At 39.3% G+C, this 25,346-nt stretch overlaps 1 non-coding gene across 1 annotated transcript; it reads left to right on the forward strand.

The window, feature by feature from the left end:
• Positions 1–21,315: 21,315 nt before the first annotated feature.
• LOC141636813 (small nucleolar RNA R71) lies at positions 21,316–21,422 on the forward strand. The gene has a single exon (XR_012541397.1). It is a non-coding gene; the product is annotated as a small nucleolar RNA R71 (small nucleolar RNA).
• The last annotated feature ends 3,924 nt before the right edge of the window (positions 21,423–25,346 follow it).

Below are 25,346 nucleotides of genomic sequence, written 5' to 3' on the forward strand. Positions count from 1 at the left end.
TTTTATCATGCCATTTGCATTAAAATGACCATAATTAAAGTCAAAACCTACATCGGGCCAAAAACCGACTCCAAATTCAAATCTCGACTCAACACGGATCAAACCCGAGTGAAGGACACAAAATACCTACCCCAAATAACACCCAAGATCATGCTTACACGGCTAAGCAACCATATAAGACCACAAATCACAACCAACAAAATATTGGTTAGAACAAATGGAAAATCCAAATTTGCGAAAAGGACAGTACACCCCATTGCATAGCAGGCATGCTCGCGCCTCAATGAGCTACCTTCTTAGCCTCTAAGCAAACTCAACCGACCTACCACCCCACATTTCTCTATAAATACCCACCATCACACACCATAATCTTCAAGTGAGCGTCCTCTCTTCACCTCTCTCTTAAACTTCTAGACTCGACTTCCTAAGTCACAAAATCGACACGTGTTTTCGACCTATCGATCGAAAACACAAGCCTTACACATTTTGTTTGGTACCGTCGTCGTGTATTCGACCGATCCATTCAACTAACTCAACATTAATCAACATGTTTTCAACAACATATTTTCAACTCATTTTCAAAAACAAATCCTTTTTTAAGGCACTCTTTTAAACTTCTTTGATCGTGAGTTGTCGCTACGAGAAAACCGTCTCTAAAGTTATCTATCTCGCAAACAACAATACACGTAATTTTTAGGGTGTAAATATTCCACTCATTTCATGTCTTTACTATTTTTACAAGTTTATAAACATGAACAATGCATAACACGATTCAAATATAGGTTAGAAGAGCCAAAACCGAGTTTTGGCCTGAGACAGAAGCCCTTTGCTATGCAAAGAGGCTCGCGCCTCTTATGGGGTGTCCAGGTCATACTCAAACGTGTTTGAGTTCGTCTTTCCTTCAACACTTTCTTTTATTTTACTCCTTTCGTTTTACGGTTTCTACCATTTTAATCCATTTTTATAACAAATATTTTGACCATTACCGAAATCATCCTTGGTTCCATATACCATGACGGTTTATTCCGTGACTCGATGATATTATTGGTTAATTACCTGTTAATGTGTATTTTAACACCCTTTTCTTTTATTTACTATTTTTTTCTCATTTATTTACACTTGCAAACATATTAGTCATAATTCATAATCATCCTTGCTTCTTTATACCATGTCGGTTTAATCCGAGTACGATGGCAAGCTTGACTAATTACAAATAAATCAACTTAACATAGTTAGTTCAAATCAAACGTTTTCCTTTCACTTTTATTTCATTTTATTTTCATCTTTGTCTTGGCCATATTGCATGTCACCCTTGGTTTAAACAAATACCATGTCAATTTAATTCGAGTACGGTGATAAAACGGTTAAGCATACATATTTTACATTTTCATTTGTAAACCATACTTTTCAAACTTGCAAATCCGACGACGAATATTACTAAGATAATAGCGAGTCATGCAAATTATTTAATCACAAATACGGTTTTAAACAAACTTTTTAACAACCAGGAGATGCCCCTTGGGTCGTCGTCTGACTCGTGCCCCTAGAGGCCGTCTGTTTTCATATTTTAAAACCTGGACAGAGCCCTTTCCCTCGCCAATAGGCTCGTGCCCCAATGGGGCTGCCTGGCACTGTTCTGCCTCGTTTTTAGCATTTGTCTAGGACGAGCCCGATTACGGTTAATCCGAATACATGATGAATCATATTTACAAGCTTACGTTCTTACACTTTGTCATTTGACACCCTTTTTTTCAAATCAAATAATGGATCGTGTTAAGCATCATAACCCGAATTTGGTAAATGGATGTTTAATTTCCGTTTCACATGCAAATCAATCTAAATCCAACTCGGCATCATTTTCTCGATATTTGGATAAACAAACCGACTTAGGAAATTCTCATATGTTAGGTTAAACTTTTGGATGCGCATTCATGCATTTAAACCGTTTTATCAACTTTTGAACTTAAACAACCACGATCGATCAGTAGAGGCCGCTAACGCGGGTGGGATTGGGTGTCCGATTAAAGGGCTTCCCAATACGTACCCTAACCCGTTACTTAGAACCTTTGGATAGTGGATGGCCTTATCCAGGGCGTACGAGAGTCATTTTAGCGATAGGATGCTAAAGGGGGACGAGTCCTTATCTTTAGTACCTATTGCAAGCACCGCTTTTTGCCTTGATTGTCCAGATATAAATTGGATTCGAACGGGTTCCAAGCATCCCACAAATGCTTGGTGGCGACTCCGAACATCTCAACATCGTTTCGTGGCCCTTGCCGAGACGAAACCGACCGATCTAAAACGATCCGGTCGAAAGCATTTATACACCTCAAAACGTGGCTTTCCGACCGCTATACGTCCACAAATCGGCATGGCATGTAGGTGGCTTACGTCCATGGATCATCAGTGGCCCATGTACACATAACACGTGGCCTATATCCACAATTTGGCGACTCCGCTGGGGAAAACTAGGACACTTATGTCTTTGTGATCCTTAGAGGTGAAACTCGAACGAGGTCGTGGTTAAAGTGCATTAATTGATATTACGGTCATAAGTTGGGTTCCTTGTCCGGGCCCACAACCTAACCTTTATCGACCAATTGGCTCGTCTCATCGGCATAAGTTTTCTCATCCCCGCGTTTCGAATCCCGGTTGAGGCAAGCATACCGTTGACGTTACACATTTCTGTTTTGTCAAAGATTTTTCATTTCCTTCGTGCACAAGGCTAGGGCACCCTTCTTACACATTTTGTTTGGATTGGTATCCCTCTCGAAAATCGGGTATTTATTGCTTGGTGTGTAACCCACCCTTATTAAGTCAAAACACGTGTCAGCATTATGCATAATATAATGAACTGTGAGTGCTTATATGTTTTGTGATCATAAGTCCTTCCGTGTCATTTTCAAACTTTTAAAAACACCTTTTTGCGCCGTTATAATGGCCGTTTCAAACCTTGGTCTTTCGCCGACCGTTGCAAACCCTTTTTATGTCGTCCTAATGACGACTTTCAAAACCGGTTTTCTACAACTGTTTCAAAAACACATTTCGCGCCATTATAATGGACGTTTCAAACCTCGGTCTTTCGCCGACCGTTGCACGCCTTTTTAGGCCGTCGTAATGGCAATCTTCAAACCCGGTTTTCAATAACCATTTCAAATACACCTTTTTATGCCGTTATATTGGTCATTTCAAAACCCGATTTTATAACCATTTCAAACACACCTTTTCATGCCGTTGTAATGATGATTTCAAACCTCGGTTTTCACAAAACATTTCAAAATACCCTTTTGCGTCGTCATAATGGTCGTTTCAAACCTCGGTCCCTCACCGACCGGTGCATTCACAAAGCGCCCTTTTATGCCATCGTAATGACGAATTCTACCTTCGAATTTTTAAAATTCGAAATCAGTTTTTAAACAAAAACATTTTTTAAACCGTCGTAATGACAATTTCAACCTTTGCAACTTTCCAAATTTCAAATCTCGTTTTCGAAATCAAATTTGGCTTTTCTAAGCCGTCGTAATGACGATTTCAATTCTCACACTTTTCGATTTGCATACCGTCTTTCAAAGGTTAAAACGGTTTTCTAACCCGTCATAATGACGAATTCAATCCTCATAATTTCCAAAATCATATATTTGAAAACAAATTTAACCGTTTTCAGATTTCAAATCCAATTTCAAACCATTTGAAAACAAATTTAACCGTTTTCAAATTTCAATTCGAAATCAAATCTTTGAGAACAAATTTAATCATTTTCAAATTTCAATTCAATATCAAATCTTTGAAAACAAACTTAACCAGTTTCAAATTTTCAACCCAATTTCAAATTCTTTGAAAACAAATTTAACCATTTTCATGGACATTGTGATGACGATTCAAAATTCTTCAATTCTCGATTTTCAAATCCGTGATTCATAATTTCAAAAACCGTCTTCGGAAACAACACATTATTTTCAGAGCCGCCACAATCTCAACTTAAACCGTCTTTTGAAAACAAACCTTCGGAAGCCGTCCATAAAACGACAAATGAATCTTTTAAAATTTCTATTTTTTTTCGAAAACTTCGTCCACCTTTCTGATTCAGCCTCGAGTCTATTAGAGTCTAGTCAATTTTAAGTCAAGTCGTCTAGATAACGTCGAATCTCCGCCGAAGTTAGTACCTACCTTTTGGTCTAGGTCGTGTCGCCTAATTGTCGAGACATCTTCAATGACGTTAGCAGAGTCAAAACCTCTTGGGCATTAAACCCGTCTTTCCCCTATATTACGGGTCAAAGGTCAAGCCTATATAAGCGTCGCATCCAACGGCGTCACGCCATCAACAAACCTCGAAACTAACTCATAAGTCATCTGTCTAGGCATCACTATACCAAAGTTGACACTCGAGTCTAAGTTCAAAGTCATGTACCAAGAGTTCAAACACAAGAGGTCATTCACGATCTTTAATGAACTCATAACTTAGTCACACCGTCGCGTCTTCACGATATAAACTGCCTTTTGTACATATGTGTCGTACTTACCTTTGTTTGTGCAATCCCTTACTAAGACAAGTTATAACGCCTATCGTTATGTCAATTAGGAATCCCTTGGGTGCCATCAATCGCCAACCAGAAACTTAAGAAGACGATCAACCAGCATCCGCCATGACTTCTGCTGAAACCAACAACGTGGTCCTTTGACTCCTAGCTACCGTGGAAGACTTGAGCACTCGTCTCTCCCAAGTTGAGGACAAACTGGTAACCGGGAATTTTCCCTCTTCTGAAATTGAGCAAAGGGTTAAGCTCCTTGAAATCCGACTACTTGCCAACGACAAAACCAACCCTAGTTGGAAGGCTACCAAAATCACGGAAGCCAATCCCTTAGGTGCTCCACCAACCAAAACCCGACGACCTCATTGGTCCTTCCTTGATCTGGGTATGCCTTATGCCACAGCCTTGGAAAGGCTAATCTCCCAAGGAAAGCTCAAACCAATTGGTCCAACTCTAGACCCTCTACCAAACAAGCGAGGACGTAGATGGGACGGAAAACTGTTTTGTCAATACCACCAAGGTCGCGGACATGACACTGAGATGTGTCTCCCCTTAAAAGGTGTCATCCTTGATATGATCGAAAAGGGAGAATTACCATTACCTCCCTCACTAAACAATAAAAATAACCCTCCATAAAACCCTATTGAACACAGCCAGGAATTTTCACTAGACTACTCTCACCTCATCTCTCCTGACAATGAGAAAATTCATGCAATTGATGAGGATGGCATACAAAGCACTATAATGATGCTCTCCATCTCCATCAACAACATATTCTCAAAGCTGCAAGTGGCTATTGATGATTTGAACACTCGGGTAGCTAATTTGGAGAAGAGGTTTGGTAGTACCGAAAATGAACCTGGCCATCAAGGAGAAAACCAACCCTCCGTTCACCAACCAACAACTGTTGAAAATGAGGAGTCATCCGATGGTTCCCACATCCACGAACCTACCAACAAAGAACATGAAATCACCTCACCAAAATCCCTTTCAAAATATCAAGCAACATCCCAAAAACTTCCCATTGATAACAACCAAATCCTGCTTCCGCTCATGGTTGACAAAAATAAAACTCACAAAAACATCCCAAAAAACCCCAATGTTGGAACCATGGGAAAACATCAAAGGGAATTCACAAATCTGGGAGTAATATATGGCACCGCTTTTGGGATACTTGCTTCAGAAGTAATGCTGCAACCCATTGGTCTGACTCCGGATAAACCTGAACACAAAAGAACCCATTTTTGGGACGGTAATGCTTACTGCCAATACCATCAATGGAAGAGGGCCATGACGCCGAAACTTGTTTCAAACTCAAGAATGCCATGCAGGATATGATCGAGGCTAGCAAAATCATAATTGCACCTCTCAGTCAAGACAATCCTCCTGAATGTCTCAAGCCATACAGCAAGGTTGAACCTTCTCAAAGGACATTCACCAACATCAACACAACCTATGCCGCGGCTCTTCAAAAGCTTGTGACTAAAGGGGAGCTACAACCAATCGGGCCCACTCCAGACCCGCTTGAATGCAGGAAAACCCGTTTCTGGGATGGCAGTGCCTATTGCCAATATCATCAAGGAAAAGGTCATGACACTGAAACATGCTTCAAACTAAAACATGCTATTCAAAATATGATTGACAACCATGAACTGATACACTACTATAGATACTGGCTATAACAACAGTTAAAAACCGTTGTTATATAAAAAGCGGGCGTTATTAAAGCGTCCGTTGTTAAAGGTTTTAACAACGGTTGGTTTTTCTAAGAAACCCGTTGTGAAAACTATTAACAATGGTTTAAAGTAGAAAAAACCGTTGTGGAAAGTCTGACTAATTTTTGGTGGGAAAGTTATAACAACGGTTACAGTAGAAAAAAACCGTTGTTATAACTAAAGACAATGTGTGTTTTTTTAATAACCGTTGTTGTTGATTTAAAAAAAAAATTATATATTACTAGATGCATGCATTATTACTGCAATTCCGATGCATAATGCGTTATCTGCCAAATCCTGCATATGAAAGGACACAATAATATATGGAATGAGAAGGGTTATAAGATTTGGCACAACTTCCTAAACATATTAATTAAAAAACAACTCAAATGACACATTACTAAGTATAAATTCATGCATTATCTCAACAACCATTTCCATTATATCACTATCTCCATGTCCTAAACTCCAAACCCTAAATCTTTAAAACAAACTCCAAACTTCCTTCAACACTTCCTTCAACAATGAATGATACGATCCATAATAAATGCATTATTACCGAGTACAACAAGAGTTTCATCTGCCGGTTGCTAGACATCGAGGGCAGGTACAGGAGCTACCTTGAGGACGCTCGGACCGCACTCAAGGACGCCAAAAAAAATGGCTTGACAGAGCAGCAGATGTTGCAGCTATATGACGATATAGCAAATGCGGAACAAAACCTCCAAATAGCAAAGGAGCAGAGGATGGATATCATAGAAGAGAATAAGACTCTTTATGCATATGTAAGAATTGCATTTTTAGCAATGTAATTCGTTTTTTATGTATTTATATATTGATTAATTAATTAAGTTTATTATGCATTATTCCTCTCCATCATCTTCTTCTTTTGTTTTATTTTATTTAATTTGTTTTACAAGCTAATAAACGCTGAAAAACAACAGTGACAAAACTAATTAAGCGAATAATACTTAGAGAAAGAACAATAATGATCGATAAAAACACATGCAAATGAAATAATGAGACAAAGAAAATAATGACTGAGATGATGACAAAACGTAAAACCATGCATATAAGGCGATACCTGATAATTAGAGAAAATAAGAGATGACGACAACAACATTGACGGAGATGATAAAGCGACGATGAGAAAGAGAGAAAGAGACGATGAGAAAGTGTGTGTTTGTGTTTGTGTATGTTTGTGTTTGTGTTAGGTTTTTGTGTTTGTGGTTGTAGCTGATCTGTGTTTGTGTGGTTTATATTATGGAAAGTATTGACAACAGTTTTTACACAAAAACCCATTATCATTAGAGAATATATTAACAACATGTCCTTAGAAAGCCGTTGTTAAAAAGTATTAACAACGGGTTCAAATATAACCGTTGTAATTACTTTTCACTAATTTTGCGCCAAATTATTAACAACGGTTATAATGTATTACAGAGTAAACTGTTTGTATTAGTTTTTATACGGTTGTGCAAGTTTGACCCGTTGTTAAAACCTATAACAACGGTTATCAACACATAACCGTTGTAGTTAAGTTTAGTAAAATTCGCGTCATCCATTCTACAACGTCTTATGGTGATTTTCGTGAATAAGCGTTGTTAACGGGGCGTTGTAGTTGCCTGGATTTGTAGTAGTGATAGCTTCATCCCTAGGCCAACCAAGTGATGAAAACAACTCTAATGAACATCTCTTTCTACAAAGAGATGAAAGCCTCATGGATTGTTGTCCTCATATCGTCCCAAATAACGAGAGTGAAGTGGTCAAGTGGGTAAATGCTCAAGACCAGACATTCAAACCGCTGGATGGTGCGAAAGAGGCTTTCGAAGAGGAAAGTGATGATTAGGAGTCCGTATCTACGATTAAGTCTGAGTCCGAGTCTTAGGCTTTCTCATATTTATCCTAGTGTCCTTTTATTCCTAGGTGACAAACTGGGGGCTGTCCCCATGAGTCACACGTATTTATCGAGTCTGTGCTAACATCTTATTTATCTAAATAAAAGCACGATTTCCAACTATCATATATTCTCCCCTTTACCATTTCCCATTGACAACGAGAATTAATTTGATAATTGATTTAAAACAAACAACATGTTCCAATTCAATGTGAGTACACTCGAGTGACAATCCGTACCGAGTAAGCAGATGACTCGAAACTCCTGTCCATTCTCGTTATCTATTCCATGTCTGTAAATAGAAACCTTCCATTAGCACCCAATCTATAACGAGCTCTTATCAAAGGGATTCTAAGATGAACCTAGATAACAAACCAGAACATCTCCCTGTTCATGATCAATGACGGAAGGCGAGCCCATTCCCCACAAAAACATCCCATCACCAAGTATCAACCTCTCACCAACGGGTACATCCCCGTTTGCACCTTTACCCTCCTCGAAAAACGGACGGCAAAGAACCAATAGATCCAAGCCAAAACAAAAGCAAAAATTAAAGCCAAAGCGAAAGCCAAGGCTAAAGCTAAAACAAAAACAAAATAGTGAAATTCAAATTCACTATTTTCACAAATTTCAACCAACGGAACTAAATACCGTCATTTTCAAACAAAAACAAGATAACGAAATTCAAACTCGCTATTTTCACAAATTTCAAACGACGGAATCAAAAACCGTCACTTTTCAAATCAAAAACAAGATAGGTTAATTCAAACTCGCTATTTTCACAAATTTCAAACGACGGAATCAAAACCGTCACTTTTTAAATCAAAAACAAAATAGTGAAATTCAAATTCGCTATTTTCACAAATTTCAACGACGGAATTAAAAACCGTCATTTTCAAATCACAAATACAAAGTAGTGAAATTCAAATTCGCTATTTTCACAAATATCAAACGACGGAATTAAAAACCGTCATTTTCAAATCACAAATACAAAATACTGAAATTCAAATTCGCTATTTTCGCAAATTTCAAACGACGGAAATAAAAACCATCATGTTCAAATCAAAAACAAAATAGTGAAATTCAAATTCACTATTTTCAACAATTTCAAACAACGGAATTAAAAACCGTCACTTTTCAAGAAAATGAAATAACATAATTCAATTTCATTATTTTCTCACAGTTCCATACGACGGAATTAAAAACCTTCCTTTACAAAAAATGAAATAGCGAAATTTAAAATTCGTTATTTTCCCACAATTTAAAATGACGGAATTAAAAACCGTCCTTTTCAAACAAAAATGAAATAGCAAAATTCAAATTTATAAATTTCAAATGACGGAATTAAAAACCGTCACTTTTCAAGAAAATGAAATAACGTAATTCAAAATTCGTTATTTTCTCACAATCCCAAACGACGGTATTAAAAATTACACCTCTTCAATTCGTGACCCAAATACCCAAATACGGTATTAAAAATTAGACCTCTTCACATGATAAGGAACATTTTCACAAATTAGACCTCTTCAATTCGTGATCAAGGAGGAATTCTCTCAAATCAAATTTTTGGGTCACCAAACGGCTTTTACCGTCGTGACCCTCACACTTTAAGGTCCTAACAACTCGCTTAGGCACACATACTCAGAACTACGATCTGGTTTGATTTCACTTCACGTGAATACGTAGGCAGTCCTTCAAGGACACAACCATACACCTCAAAATCAATTATCAAAACACACTCAGAAGTACGATCTGGTTTGATATCACTTCACGTGAATACGCATGCAGTCCTTCAAGGACGCAACCATACACCTCAAAATCAATTATCAACATTCAAAACTACGATCTGGTTTGATTTCGCACACACGCGAATACGTAGGCGGTCCTATTACTAGGACACAAGCACATCCCCACACAAATTCAATTTTCACACATTCAATTTTCACACCTTCAATTTGCAATCCATTGCACACATACTCAGAACTACGATCTGGTTTGATTTCGCAAACACGCGAATACGTAGGCAGTCCTATTACGAGGACACAACCACACCTCCACACACATTCAATTTTCACATCTTCAATTTTCAACTCATTTCACACCCAGCAGAACTACGATCTAGTTTGATTTCGCAAACACGCGAATACGTAGGCAGTCCCTCAACAAGGACACAACCGCACACCCATTTCAATCTCAACCATCAACATCAATCCTCAAAAGCATCCCACCTAGCTGCAAAAATTAATTTTATACCTCTTTACTTGGGGATACTTTCTTAAGACGTCGCCCATTCCTTGTTTTGTCAAATTCCTACCTTCTCACTCTGGGGGCTTCTCTTTCAAGATTTCACCCGTACTTTATCCTTAAACATCTTTTGAGTCTCAACTACAGTCCAAAATAAAACCGCCCATAGCCTAGTGCTCGGTTCGGACGATGACAAGGTCTTGGTTCCGCTCTCCGAATCATCATACCTCGAGAAGGGATCTCAAACAAACAAACGGGGGCAAGATATCTGGAGATGATAATCAATTCGTGTTCCCCAGTCGAGCGGACCTTCTACCCTAGGGATTTGATACGCGTTGTCACCCTTTCTTGGCTAGGAGTTGCACTTACATGTGCAACGTCTGTCAGAGTCACCCCCGTGTCGAGTCGACACTGACTTTGTATCACGTTCACGACTGCCCATTTGTCAGTCTGTCAGTATGCGTCTGTGTGAGTCAGTATCCCAATGATCACGTGTCTCCAATCTATCAAATCAACGATCTATGAGCAACAAGACTCATTATTAAGCTTCACAACTTTCGAAACTTCTATCTCCCCTCACGTGAGATATTACATGCTAGTTGCTTATATGCTAATTGCTTATATGCTTATGTGCTTACGTGCTTATATGCGTGCAAGCCTACGTGCTTGTCTATGTGACCGCGAATTTGTGTGGTCACTAACCATGCAGATAATCTTGAGAAGAAAAACGCACTCCAACTGAGTACTGGGTTCTTCCCAACGAACGTCGACCCGTCAAGTCCAAGGGCCTTAACCGCGTCGATTACATGGCATACACTAGCTCCCAATGAGCGACAACTCATAACCCCAACGAGTCTTGAGAATTTTCTAACTCCCTGGCGAGTGCCGATTTTCAAATGGAAGTCACACAGAGAGCCATGCTCAGATAATTTATCCCCACGAAGTTCATTTAGGACCCCTAGCAAGTTGGAGTTAATCGCTGCTTAGCCAAACCTATCAACGTCAACCTGGTTGGAGGTCATTACCAGACAATATCTTAAAATAAGCCCAATGTTTTAGGCTATTTCCCACAGTCAATCATTCAACATTCAACATGGCTGGTGAGCCTCACAACGCACATTCAACATGGCTGGTGAGCCTCACAACGCACATTCGACATGGCTGGCGAGCCTCAGAACGCACCTGAATTATGGCTGGCGAGCCTCAAAACGCACCTTCAAGATGGCTGGCGAGCCTCAAAACGCACCTTCAACACAGGCTAGCGAGCCTTTGCGAGCAAACAATTCAAGGATATATCCCGAAAATGCCTCAGGTATGACTCCTTCTTATGGCTAGCGAGCCTTTATACGTAGTCTAATGGACTTTAAACAACCGAATTGGAAGTCGACAGACTCTAAACTTTTCTCGATCATAGGTCCTTGACTCGCATCCCCGAGTTGCCTCGACGTCGCCCTTCCCGACGGCAGGTACTTGGCTCAAATCCTTTTGAGTTGCCTCGACGTCGCAATGGTGTTCAGGTTGTAATCTTCGATTGACCTGGAGGCCATACTTTGACTTTCGCCTTGTCCAAGCTTCAGTCCAAGTGGGGACTCTGTAGATAACCAGTATCTGCACCTTCCAAAAACCACCCGATGATGATCGGACTATAACGTGTTTTTTATATGCGTGCGTGGATTGGCTATACATGAGACGGTTTAATGCACTACTGAGATATGAAAAATGATTTCAAAAATGGTTTTCTAACTTCATTTGCATTAAAATAACACTATTTAGAGTTAAAACCGTCTACGGACCCAAAACAGACTCAGAAACCCGCAACTCGAGTCAACCTGAGTCAACCCAAATCTCGAATGTCGAAAATAATGTCATGAATGTTTTTATCATGCCATTTGCATTAAAATGACCCTAATTAGAGTCAAAACCAACATCGGGCCAAAAACCGACTCCAAATTCAAATCCCGACTCAACACGGGTCAAACCCCGAGTCAAGGACACAAAATACCTACCCCAAATAACACCCAAGAGCATCCTTACATGGCTAAGAAACCACATAAGACCACAAATCACAACCAACAAAACATTGGTTAGAACAAATGGAAAATCCAAATTTGCGAAAAGGACAGTACACCTCATTGCATAGCAAGCATGCTCGCGCCTCAATGAGCTACCTGCTTAGCTTCTAAGCAAACTCAACCGACTTACCACCACATATTTCTCTATAAATACCCACCATCAGACACCATAATCTTCACGTGAGCGTCCGCCCCTTCACCTCTCTCTTAAACTTCTAGACTCGACTTCCTAAGTCACAAAATCGACACGTGTTTTCGATCTACCGATCGAAAACACAAGCCTTACACATTTTTTTGGTACCGTCGTCGTGCATTCGACCGACCCATTCGACCAACTCAACATTAATCAACCTGTTTTTCAACAACATATTTTCAACTCATTTTCAAAACAAAATCCTTTTTTAAGGCACTCTTTTAAACTTCTTTGATCGTGAGTAGTCGCTACGAGAAAACCGTCTCTAAAGTCACCTATCTCGCAAACATCAATACACGTAAGTTTGAGGGTGTAAATATTCCACTCATTTCATGTCTTTACTGTTTTTACAAGTTTATAAACATGAACAATGTATAACACGATTCAAATATAGGTTAGACGAGCCAAAACCGAGTTTTGGCCTGAGACAGAAGCCCTTTGCTATGCAAAGAGGCTCGCGCCTCTTATGAGGTGTCCAGGTCAGACTCAAACGTGTTTGAGTTCGTCTTTCCTTCAACACATCCTTTTATTTTTACTCCTTTCCTTTTAAGGTTTCTACCATTTTAATCCATTTTTATGATAAATATTTTGACCATTACCGAAATCATCCTTGGTTCCATATACCATGATGGTTTATTCCGTGACTCGATGATATTATTGGTTATTTACAAGTTAATGGGTATTTTAACACCCTTTTCTTTTATTTACCATTTTTTCTCCTTTATTTAAACTTGCAAACATATTAGTCATAATTCATAATCATCCTTGGTTCTTTATACCATGTCGGTTTAATCCGAGTACGATGGAGAGCTTGACTAATTACAAATAAATGAACTTAACATAGTTAGTTCAAATCAAACGTTTTCCTTTCACTTTTATTACATTTTATTTTCATCTTTGTCTTGGCCATATTTCATGTCACCCTTGGTTTAAATAAAATACCATGTCGATTTAATTCGAGTACGGTGATAAAACGGTTAAGCATACATATTTTACATTTTCATTTGTAAACCAAACTTTTCAAACTTGCAAATCTGACGACGAATATTACTAAGATAATAGTAACTATTCCGAGTCACGCAAATTATTTAATCACAAATACAGTTTTAAACAAACTTTTTAACAACCAGGAGATGCCCCTTAGGTCGTCGTCTGACTCGCTCCCCAAGAGGCCGTCTGTTTTCATATTTTAAAACCTGGGCAGAGCCCTTTCCCTCGCCAATGCGCTCGCGCCCCAATGGGGCTGTCTGGCATTGTTCTGCCTCGTTTTTAGCATTTGTCTAGGATGATCCCGATTACAGTTAATCCGAATACATAATGGATCATCTTGACAAGCTTATGTTTTTACACTTTGTCATTTGACACCCTTTTTTTCAAATCAAATAATGGATCGTGTTAAGCATCATAACCCGAATTTGGTAAATGGATGTTTAATTTCCATTTCACAGGCATATCAATCTAAATCCAACTCGACACCATTTTCTTGATACTTGGATAAACAAACTGACTTAGGAAATTCTCACATGTTAGGTTAAACTTTTGGATGCGCATTCATGCATTTAAACCGTTTTATCAACTTTTGCACTTAAACAACCACGATCGATCAGTAGAGGCCGCTAATGCGGGCGGGATTGGGTGTCCGATTAAAGGGCTTCCCAATACGTACCCTCACCCCTTACTCAGAACCTTTGGATAGTGGATGGCCTTATCCAGGGCGTACGAGAGTCATTCTAGCGATAGGATGCTAAAGGGGGACGAGTCCTTATCTTTAGTACCTATGGCAAGCACCGCTTTTTACCTTGATTGTCCTAGGTATAAAGTGGATTCGAACGGGTTCCAAGCATCCCATAAATACTTGGTGGTGACTCCGAAAATCTCAACATCGTTTCGTGGGCCTTGTCGAGACGAAACCGACCGATCTAAAACGATCCGGTCGAAAGCATTTCTACCCCTCCAAACGTGGCTTTCCGACCGCTATACGTCCACAAATCGGCTTGGCGTGTAGGTGGCCTACGTCCACGGATAGGCGGTGGCCCATGTACACATAACACGTGGCCCATGTCCACACCTCAAGATTTAAACTATCATGAACGTCAGGAATTTCTACATTTATATCTTTATCTTGGTCTCTGTTGAACCTCTCAGCCATGGTGTCATCAGTATCTGAATTGCTCTGCCCTCCAGGTGGTGGTGGTGGTCCTCTTCCTCCTCTATCAGGTGGTATTCCTCTGCCTCTGCCTCTACTATTAGGAGTGAGCAAAACCGGTTAACCAAACCGGATTTGAAAACTGGATCGATTATCGTTTTTCAAATACAGGTTTTTCCCAAACCGAAACAGCTCCGGTTTTAAACCGAATAACCGGTTTTTTAGCAACTTGTAAACCGGAAATGAAAACCGGTTACCCGGATCCGAATTTATAAACCGGTTTTAACTTTTTTTGCCCCCAAATTTACACTTTTCAACCCACCTCTCCATCCAAACTCTTTACTTCTTACCTAAACCTTCATGCATCCCCATTAATTCAACCAAATCACACACGTCTTTGTATTTTTTAAGTCATTTTTGATACCCGTCGTAAGGTGTCAAAAATAATATTTATAATTCCAAACTACTACTATAGATAGTGGCAGTCAGGGTCAAACCACAGAGAGGCGAATGTAATTTATAGTTGTCTAATTCTAGTCTAAGGTAACAAGTGAGTGGGGGTTTGTTTTGAGTTGGTCTATATTAATGGCAACAAAACTAAAATAAACGAGCTAATAAAAGAGGTAGGTGAAAACAAATATTCAAAGGGTGCTAAGATGGTCGGTTCACTATAGTTTCGGCGGCAGTATACTAAGTAGGTCTAAAACAAACACGTGAGACGGGCAAATAAGAAGTCCTTTCGGTCCTTTCTTAACAGGTAGCATCTTTCGATCTCGCTACATGTCCCTAATATCACTGATGCTAACTTTTGTCCTGAAAAGTGATTTAAAAGTCTAAATTAACTTATCTCTCGATCTTATTAATTTAGTCGTTTCAATTAGGTAGTCTATTTCCCTCCCCTATCTTTCGATCTTTATTGGGTCGGTCAATTCCTAAACATTCAACTATTCGCGTGCACTCGATTCGTCAAATATAGCAATTTAATTAATTAAAACGAAGCTGATCTCACGTGGCCAGTCGATCGACCAGGGAACCCAGTCGATCGACCGTGACGCGATTCCAGGTCTACTACTCTAATGCCGCCTATACTACAGATTCCCTACATCCTAGCACATGGGGTTTAGCTACTCATGATTATGACAAAAACAGCAATAGGATTTACGAATAAAGCTACTGAATTCATGATTAAATTAACTAAACAAACAAATAACATGAAACGATAATTGGCTTTGGGAATACTACTCTAGCAATTTCTAATCTATGAACGAAATAAAGCCGCGAATACTGAATAATAGAACAGAGAAATACCGTATTAAACAGGAAGGAAAGATCAAGACCGGATGCGGAAAATAATCTTTTATTGACGAAAAAATATTCTAAGCTAATGTATGAACCCTAATAAATTTTAATGATGAAAGACTTGATAAAAACTTGATAATTATTCTGAAAAACTAAGGTTACGTTATATAGGAATATCACGTAACACTTATTCCTAAACCTAATATACAATGGGCTTCTAACTTCTCGTCCTTTTAATTTGCGTCAGAATCAACGGTCTGGTCGATCCACCATACAAGGCAGTTGATTGACTGGACAGCGCTGAACAGGAGCTACTGTAAGTCGTGCTCTGGTCGATCGACCATGGGCAACAGTCGATCGACCACTATAGCTGGTAATCCGCTTCTAATTCTTCATAAAATTTTCTTTCAGGCCTCGAAATGCGCACTAAGTTCGTTTCTTGAGTAAATACTTCACGTCAAATGCAATGCAAGGTACTCGGGGACGGATTTAGCTCAATTTCTACTCATTTCCGCATAAATCTGCAATATTACATAAAAGATACGAAAGTAGACGAAATGGGGGAAATAGTAGCATAAACTACATAATTGAGCTCTGAAATGCGTGTAAAATAGGGTGTAAAACATCATATTTAGGACACGCATCAAACTTCCCCAAACCAAACCCTTGCTTTTCCCCAAGCAAGAACTAGACTCGATCCTAAAACCTAATGGAACGAGTTCAATCTCAGAGCGAAATGCAAACCGAATAGCCTAAACCAATTTAATGCAACAACTAACAATCAATTAGCAACATGAATCATGCAAACGAGTTATGAAGTCGTTAAAAACTGCTGAATTGTCAACTATAGGGACTTATCAAATCGGACTCTCACGGGTTGCTCATATCATACATAAGCACAGGTGAATAAAATGTAAATATAGAAAGAATTCATTTTGTAACGACACTCACCTAACTACGACCTATAAGAACATGCCTGCAATCTAATAAGAAAATAATCTCTACAACCGTACATATCCATTCCAACCAAACAAATGACCATGACACATGCCGAGGTAAATATGGATATGTGAGGTATGGGTAAGAAGGGCTAAGATAAATTTGGATAAAAACAGAGTTAAAAGTCAAGCTAGTAACTAAGGGAACCAAATTATAACAACATCCAACTTCTTGCTCAAGATTTTTCAATCGAAACGGTGCTAATAGCAAGCACAAATCTCACAATCTCCGATATAATTGTAATTCCCCAAATGATGATAATAAAGCATGGGAATATAAAATCACCAACTCATAACGATTGCAACACATGATTTTATTTTCTCTTTTCTCGGGCTTCAGTCGATCGACCAAGATGGCCAGTCGATCGACCGCCCTCTACAGTACAACACTCATCTTCTCTTTTCTCTTTTTCGGATCATTTTTCTTCTCTTTTTTCAAGTTCTTTTTTTTTCTTTCCTTCCTTTTTTATCTTCCAAACATCATCTCAAAATGAGCATTAGCTACCAAAAACAAAGTAACAATCCCAAGAACATAAACTACTAGCTTGACAAGGGCAGGCTAAGTGTAGGATGTAGTTATCGGGACAAAAAGGCTATTTCTGGCAGTGTGGAGCTTATGGGCAAAATGAATAAAGGGGTGACCTCTTCCACATGTATCAACTAACCACGAACCCGAATGCATACAGGTATTAAGCAGATTAGGTTCATACTTATGCATATTGATGTAACATGTCTCATAAGGAGTACTACTCACAATCCTAGATAAACTGGTCATAGATGTCACCAGTTATAAGCTCTAAACCTCAGAAAATGATGTAGTTTGCCAAAAATCAAAGTCAAGTCTCAAGTTCAGCAAGAAATTTAACGAAAACTCGTAGACTATGCATATGATTCTACCAATAACATGTCAATTAGCAAGGCTTAGGCATAAACAGCTGAAAATGCAATGTCATCATTGAAATACTACCGTTCCGACTCGACCTATATGCTAAACTAAACGTGATATTTTTTGAAATTTTTCAAATTTTTCAAAATTTTTTTTTTTGAATTTTCTGTATATATATAGGAAATGAAATAAACAATGCAAACTGAAATAAACGTGAAACAAAAATACAATAAAACATATGAATGCAATGCAAAACCCTTCCCCAAACCAAATCACACAATGTCCCCGTTGTGCAAAATCATATAGTGAAATAAAAGGGAAACGGGAATTTGCGTTATATTAACTAAATAAGACATGAAGGTAGGACTCGGAAACTCACAAGACTTTAAGCGCAGCAAAAGGAAACCTCCCCAAACCAGCGCGAGCTAGGAGGTTTCATTAGCCAGCAGTGCTACCATAGGTACCTGAAAAGACAGAAAATACCGTGCGTAATCCGAGAAAACAATTTATTAAACGCAAAATTATGTGTAAAATAAAGAAACGGAAGAAAACAGAAATGAGTCGGAGAATAAAGTGGAGAAAAGACTCCCTCAACTCTGCAAATCGACCAAACACAGCAGGGGAATGATCGAAAACAGGTACAACAGCGAACATGGTCGATCGACCGCATCACCCAGTCGATCGACCAGAGTGAACAGGAACAGAAGCTCCTGGAAGTCGCAGCTCAGTCGATCGACCATAGGAGGCAGTCGATCGACTGGAAAACCTACTGTAAGTTCTGATTTTCTTGGAATTAGCTCAATAAATTGAGCCAACATTGTCTATAAACCTGCAAATACACATAATACCGCGCCCAAAATTGCGCAAAACCCAAAGTAACAGTCTAAAGTATTTAAAATCCTAAGCAAACTTATTAAAAATGCGAAGTCTCGCGCACACAAAAAACGGTAAATAGTCTTAAAAAGCAATAAAATGTTTTGTTAAGTCTTGATCAACTAATAGTTGATCAAGAATGGCCACTTTAATGGCCCACTTGCTCGCTCCCGGCTACAAGAAGTAGCCTCTACAGTGCTCATCTCCTCAGCTGCACTCCTATCAACTTCAACATCCGCAGAACTCGACGGATCAACAGCTTCAGCATCTCCCCAATCAATAACTTCATCTGACTTGTCAAAACCCAAATCTGACTCTATCACTTTGACTGGCTCCTCATCAGGCTCCTCATCAGAGCCATAGCTAAGACATCCTAAGCCGCCTCTTTGAACGATTGGCTCCTTCACAGCTGGAGCAACGTGCGGCTCCTACTTCCCCAAACCAGCTCCTACAATAGTCAAAACAGAAGATTCTTCCTCCAATTTGCTCCCAATCTGGGGTGGAGGTGTTACAACAGGAATAAGCATAGGGATAGGCATGTCAGAAAGCACAAAATAAGATTTCTTTTCAGACACCGTATTACAAGTGACTGGCCACATAGGGTCCCTCTTCTTAGCTGTCTGGGCAAAGACAATGAAATGTTTCCCTACCTTAAAAGTCAATGTCCCTGAGCCAACCTCTATAACTGCACCAGCAGTGTGCAGGAATGGTCTACCCAAAATGATAAGAATGTGAGCATCCTCGGGCATATCTAACACAACGAAGTCAACAGGGAAAAAGAACTTTTCTATTTGCACAGGAATGTCCTCTAAGACTCCTATAGGTGGATCTGCATCGATCACCATCTCAGACTTTGTCATGTTAGTGACTGCAAACCTAGTCAATTTCAACTTCCTAGCAAGACTCAAAGGCATTACACTAATACTGGCTCCTAGGTCACACAAGGCCTTCTCAGTAGAAAAGGTGCCAATACTACATGGGACTGAAAAGCTACCTGGGTCTTCTAACATGTAAGGTGCAGTACGGGTCAAATAAGAACATGACTCCTCAGTTAGTGCGACAGAATGCACAGTTTCAAGTGACTTCTTTTTAGACAAAAGTTGCTTCATAAATTTCATGTAAGCAGGCACTTGATTAACTAATTCAAGAAAAGGAACTTGTACATTTAAGCTGCGAATAACATTTTCAAATTTTTTAAACGATACCTGTTCCTTCGTCGGCACCAATCTCTCCAGATAGGAGGCTGTAAGAAGCAACTTAGCCCTCTCCTCTAGATATCTTACACCGGCATCGGTGGATTTAGGCTGAAAATCCACTACCTTCTCCTTGTTGAAGCTTGAACCTTCTTCAGGCCGTCTCAAAAATGAGCCATTAATCGTCATTGGGTTATACTTTGGAACCGGGACTGAACCATCAGCATTTGGGTCTTACCTCAATAATTCCGGAGTCATCGTACCCCGAAATAAGTGGTCCCTCAAGTGATTAGGCATTGGAGGACGAAAAGGTTCAATATCAGCAGCGTTGTCTGTCGATCGACCATGTTGGTCAGTCGATCGACTGACTTCTATAGGACCAGAAGCTGTTTTATTTCGCGTTTCAGTCGATCGACCGGGTATGTCAGTCGGTCGACTGACATACCTGCTGATCGTCTTTTTCTTGCTACTGTTCACCACGGCCTTTTTCTTGCTCGGTTTCGCCTCATCTTTTTCAGTGACATCCTCAACCATAGCGGGCCCATCAAGGGTAGACCCACTTCTCAAGGTGAAAGCATTTAAAGTCTCTTTTTGATCCGGCTGAGACGGTAATTGCCCCGGAGTTCGAGTTGCACTCTTGCTAGCCAATTGAGTAATTTGGCTCTCCAACATTTTTATCCCGTCCTCTCTAGCTTGAGACTCTTTCAGCAACAAATTTTTCAACTCGGCAAAATCGGAGCCATGGGACTGCTGCTGCTGCTGAGGGGGCACATAACTTTGGTATTGCTGATGTGGGGGTGGAGTCGGATTTTGGACATTTTGGCTACTCCACCTCAAGTTTGGATGGACATTGGGCTCAAAATAAGTATTTGTCTGCCTATAATGTTGAAAAGCAGCACAAGACTCATAGAGATTAGGACAAAAATCTGAAACATGTCTCTCAGCTCCACATCTTTTGCAGACGAAAGGACCGTCTGACACAACATTCACTTGATAGATCCCTCCTTTTGAAGCTCCTCCCAACTCGTACTTATCAAATCTCGCCGTAAGAGCCTCTAATGCAGCTACAGAAGGGGATTCAGCAGCTCTCCTTTGATTTCCCCTGGAATTTCCATACTAAGCTTTATGGGTGGCCAAATCATCAATAATTTTCCACCCCTTAGTTTATGCAACATTCTCCTGGAATCTGCCATTAGCTTTCGCATCCAGGATAGCCCTCTGATCGTCATAAAGCCCATTATAAAATTGGTTGCATAGGCTCCATTTCTCGAACCCATGGTGCGGAATAGTTCGCACCAGCTTCTTGAAACGGACCCACGCCTCATGAAAATTCTCATCAGGACCCTGTTTAAAGCTCGTGATCTGAGGTCTAATGCCATTGGTCTTCGAGGCAGAGAAATATTTCTTGTAGAATGCTAGGGCTAGCGACTTCCAATCAGTGATCCCGTTAGCAGCTCGATTCAGGTCTCGTTACAACTCCCTTGCAACATCACGAAGAGAGAATATGAACATAGTCTCCTTCACCTGGTCCTGGGTCACACCGGTCGGTGGGGGTATGGAACATCAGTAGTCAATGAACGTCTCCATGTGTTTGGCTGCATCTTCATTTGCCGCTCCCCAGAATTGATTCCTCTCAACCAAGGTGATATAAGATGGTTTCGGCTCGAATTTCCTATCTGTCCCCGGTAATGCGAATCCCTTATAGAGATTCTCAGCTGTCGGCTCAGAGTGACTGGCTATACTCGCTTCTTCAGCCATGTCTGGAGATGTGATGGTCTCAGTTGAGGAAGTAGAAATAGGTGACGAAGGGGGATCCTCCTTAAAAAGCTCGTTCTCGTAGAAACTAGAATGAGAACTAGGCTCTTCCTCTAACCGTTGTTCTTGAAATAATCTCCCCTTCACGCGCAAAGTCCTCTCAAGCTCGAGATCAAGGGGAATTAATTCGCCTTGTTGAGACCTGCGCATAAGATGAAACTACAAGAAGAATATGAGAATAGTTTAAGGAACAGATGTCCCTTAAACTCAGAAAAGACTAAAATAAAAACAACTAAAAATTTAAACGATTGCCTCCCCGGCAACGGCGCCAAAATTTGATACCCGTCGTAAGGTGTCAAAAATAATATTTACAATTCCAAACTACTACTATAGATAGTGGCAGTCAGGGTCGAACCACAGAGAGGCGAATGTAATTTATAGTTGTCTAATTCTAGTCTAAGGTAACAAGTGAGTTGGGGTTTGTTTTGAGTTGGTCTATACTAATGGCAACAAAACTAAAATAAACGACCTAATAAAAGAGGTAGGTGAAAACAAATATTGAAAGGGTGATAAGATGGTCGGTTCACTATAGTTTCGGTGGCAGTATACTAAGTAGGTCTAAAGCAAACACGTGAGACGGGCAAATAAGAAGTCCTTTCGGTCCTTTCTTAACAGGTGGCATCTTTCGATCTCGCTACAGGTCCCTAATATCACTAATGCTAACTTTCGTCCTGAAAAGTGATTTAAAAGTCTAAATTAACTTATCTCTCGATCTTATTAATTTAGTCGTTTCAATTAGGAAGTCTATTTCCCTCCCCTATCTTTCGATCTTTATTGGGTCGGTCAATTCCTAAACATTCAACTAGTCGCGTGCACCCGATTTGTCAAATATTGCAATTTAATTAATTAAAAGGACGCTGATCTCACGTGGCCAGTCGATCGACCGTGGCGCGATTCCAGGTCTACTACTCTAATGCCGCATATACTACAGATTCCCTACATCCTAGCACATGGGGTTTAGCTACTCATGATTATGACAAACACAACAATAGGATTTACGAATAAAGCTACTGAATTCATGATTAAATTAACTAAACAAACAAATAACATGAAACGATAATTGGCTTTGGGAATACTACTCTAGCAATTTCTAATCTATGAACGAAATAAAGCCGCGAATACTAAATAATAGAACTGAGAAATACCGTATGAATCAGGAAGGAAAGATCAAGACCGGATGCGGAAAATAAACTTTTATTGACGGAAAAATATTCTAAGCTAATGTATGAACCCTAATAAATTTTAATGATGAAAGACTTGATAAAAACTTGATAATTATTCTGAAAAACTAAGGTTACGTTATATAGGAATATCACGCAACACTTATTCCTAAACCTAATATACAATGGGCTTCTAACTTCTCGTCCTTTTAATTTGCGTCGAAATCAACGATGGTCGATCGACCATGCAAGGCGATGATCGATCGATCGACAATGCAACAGAGCTACTTGTAATTCGTGCTCTGGTCGATCGACCATGGTCAGCAGTCGATCGACCACTATAGCTGGTAATCCGCTTCTAATTCTCGATAAAGTTATCTTTCAAGCCTCGAAATGCGGACCCAGTTCGTTTCTTGAGTAAATACTTCACGTCAAATGCAATGCAAGGTACTCGGGGACGGATTTAGCTCAATTTCTACTCATTTCCGCATAAATCTGCAATATTACATAAAAATACGAAAGTAGACGAAATGGGGCAAATAGTAGCATAAACTACATAATTGAGCTCTGAAATGCGTGTAAAATAGGGTGTAAAACATCATATTTAGGACACGCATTAATTTTCTTTTTTTTTTCGAAATAAAAGTAAACTGGTTTAAAACCGGTACCCGGTTTTTCTTTTTTAGGACCTAAAACCGAATTGGATTTTCCCAAAAAAAAATCGGTTCGGGTACCGAACCGGAAAAAACCGAATTATCGGGTTTTTTAATTCGGCTATCAGTTCGGTTTCGGTTTAAAAATTCGGTTCGGTTTATTTTGCTCAGCCTATCTACCATGACCAGCTGTAGCAGGCCCAATGAAGTCTCTCATTGCTCTAACCATTACATTAACCACTCCTGTCAAGTCCTCAATTTTATACCCCATCTCTGCTATCCTCTCTTCACTTATTGGGTTATTTTTGTGTTTTTGTTGTAGGTAGGAATAATGAACTCTCAATCAAAACTCTGATAACCAATTTGAACTATAATTTATAATATTTGAAATTGGATTATAATTATCTAAAAAATTCAGGTTGTAATTAAAACAGGAAATGGCAGTTAAATGCTATGGAAATTGTTGATAACAGGATTGCAATGGATTCCTGTAATGAACTGTAAATTGAATAAAAGTGACAGATGAACCTTAATCAAAGCACAAATCCAATCACTAAACTTGTGATGATTTATCCCAGCACACAGCAAAGGATAGACCAACACTCTTCCAGCACTAAGCAAAGAAGAAAACTCAAGCACACAGCCAAGGGTGTAACACCCGCTCTTTTCACAAAATGGTTTTAAAAAAAATTAATTGCTTTATTTAAATTATTATATTTTTGAAGGCCTATTTCTATTGAAAATATAATTTTAGTCATATAATAATAATGATGATAATAATTTCCGTCTTGAATTTATAATAGACTTGAGATGTGTTTTCTAGTGAAAAATCGACTCAAATTGTGAATTGGGCCTATGACTATGGACCAACCACTCACCTTTTTCCTTCCACCTAACCCCTTATCCTAAACCCTTCCATCACTTTTGCCATCAAAAATTTCAGCATTCCCCCAACCACCAAAAAAAAATCTCAACCACCATTTTTGCACATCTTGTCCTTCAATCTTAAGACGGCTCTAAAATCTTCGTTTCTTATCGGTTTTTAACGATTTTTGCGCCTATCACTTCCTCTTCTCGTCTTCCATCTTTCTAGGTAAGAAAGGAACCAGTTTTCTTCACCCATAAGGGCTGGCCGAAATGTTTTCTACATGGTACCCTAACTTTTTTTTTAGTTCTTAGTCTTAATTTGTGTTTCTTATATTTAGGAGAAGGATTAGTTGACCCGGAAGTGGATTCTTGCAAGTTAGACAATTCCATTAGAGATTAAGGGCTTAATAAGGTGACGGTGATAGGTTATTCGACATTTATATCAAAATTGTGTGTTTTAATTGTTATAGATTAGTCTCTTGGTTGTGAAAGTTGGAAACTTTACATGTTGTTTTACATGTTCCTTGCTTGGTAGTTTGATGTGTGAAGTTGTCTTAAGTTGGTTTAAAGAATTTTGAGTATGTTGTTATATTTACTTTTAATTGGGTGAAATTGGTTGTTTACATGTGTTAATTGGTGAAATCCGTCTCAAATATGCCTTGTTAACATGTTTAATTATGTCATGATATTGGTAGTTTGGAAATGTTTGATTTGAAAACAATTAGGTAAAGTTGGTTTCTTGGATATGTAAACTATTGATTTCCGTCTCAAGTATACATATGAAATACCCTGTTAATTACATGTTA

This window comes from Silene latifolia, chromosome Y (genome assembly GCF_048544455.1).
Source record: "Silene latifolia isolate original U9 population chromosome Y, ASM4854445v1, whole genome shotgun sequence".
Taxonomy (NCBI): Eukaryota; Viridiplantae; Streptophyta; class Magnoliopsida; order Caryophyllales; family Caryophyllaceae; genus Silene; species Silene latifolia.